Raw genomic sequence first — 1,710 nt, 5'->3', positions numbered from 1 at the left:
TTCAAATTCTTACTTTCCTGGTCATGTTGAGAATCAGACTTAGTATCAACATCCTCCACCACCCCCCTCAACTAATTGTGATGGTGGGGTAACTTTAACACTATCAATTTAAGAAGTTGGAAGAATGCTTATCGTGTAGACGTGCACATTTCTTCCATTCTTCGAACAGGACAACTGATGTGCTGGATTCATTGTGGTAGTGCTTGGTAATGTACCTGGATCTCTTATCAGCTGAGCCATATCGACTTCTAACTGCCCTAACTACTTATGCATTGCTTCAGATGTTTTGTCTCGAACTTTGTTATCTTTTTTAATGCCCTTCATGAACTTCAATAGCATCCAATTTTGCATCGCTTGTTTCACCATTAATACCAGAGGAGTTAGCTTGTTGATTACCTTGATTTCTCCAACTTCCTAGAACAAGAAGAATACCGGCAACATATGAACAAGAAGAAGCCGCTGGTCGACTCCCATATTTGAGGTTAACATCTGTTGGGATTGAACCCTATCAGAGGAACAGATAATTAAAGCCAAAACTGGATCAGAACAGTGGATTCTGAATAAGCAGATGCTGATATACAAATCTCTCCCCTTGAAAGTGATTACAACTACTGATGACCTCCTATCTGCTGATCTTAGCAAACTGCTGACTCATAACTGCTACTCAACTAAAGATCTGATGGAAGACTAAAGTCCTGCTGATTCAATCTACTGCCTTGAGTCAAGCACTGCTGATCCGGACAAGTGCTGCTGGGTTCACAGCAGTAGAAGGTTGCAGCAGCTGTTCTAAAGTCTGTTTTGTAATAGAATGTATTAGCAGTAGTTAACAAAAGAAGTGTCTGTATAGATCAGAGGTTAGAGTTTGTTAGGAGGTTAGATGTCACTTTCATGGTGACGTCAGCAAAGATGCTCAGTAGTTTGCAAGTGCCTATAAATAGTTCAGTACTTTGTACTGTTCTATTAGCTCTTTGCATCATTCGTCTTCTTTGCACGAACAAACTACTGAGCTCGGGCTGAGGGGGAGTTTGCATTCATACATCTATCTTTGTAATCGTTGTTGAAATTAAATTCAATCATTCGGTTCATAGTGTAAAAGATGTTTGATTAAAGTATTACTCTCATTTGATTGTATGCAAAGTTTGTTTTCATTTTAATTCTGCTGCACAACTCATCCGTTTTCATCTTAACTTCAAACACAAAATACAATCAAAAAGAAACTCAGATCCAACAATTGGTATCAGAGCTTGGACAGTCAAATTTGATTTAACAATCATTTTGACGTAAATAGTTCAGCTCAAAACAGTTGATACTGATCGTTTGTTCGTCGTTGAAAAACAGAGTAAGGATTAATCACCACTAAAGTTGATTTCTCAGTACCTGTAAAACAACAAGAATGACGTCACAATCTCAGGACGATAAAAACATTGGTTCTCTCTTTAAACCACCTATGCTAAAAAGAAATGAGTACAACATCTGGCAGAGGAGGATGGGTCACATTCTCGCTCAACAAAGCACAGGTTGTTGGAAGTCTGTCATCTTTGGTCCTCATGTTCCTACAGTGCCAAGCGCTGAAGATGCTAAAAAACAAGTTCCAAAACCTGTTGAAAATTATACTAAAACGGATTATCAAAAGTTTGAACTAGATGCTAAAGCATTTAGTATCATAGCATCAGCGCTGCCCAACGAAATATATGCTGGATTGTTACATTG

The 1,710-nt window shown here is 38.4% G+C and overlaps 1 pseudogene; it reads right to left on the bottom strand.

Moving 5' to 3' along the window:
- Positions 1 to 310: 310 nt before the first annotated feature.
- LOC118490433 overlaps positions 311 to 1,710 on the bottom strand; it is a 14,203-nt pseudogene continuing 12,803 nt past the window's right edge.

Source organism: Helianthus annuus, chromosome 3, assembly GCF_002127325.2.
Source record: "Helianthus annuus cultivar XRQ/B chromosome 3, HanXRQr2.0-SUNRISE, whole genome shotgun sequence".
Classification (NCBI taxonomy): domain Eukaryota; kingdom Viridiplantae; phylum Streptophyta; class Magnoliopsida; order Asterales; family Asteraceae; genus Helianthus; species Helianthus annuus.
The sequence above is the reverse complement of the archived record's forward strand: the minus strand, read 5'-3'. Positions and strand labels throughout refer to the sequence as shown.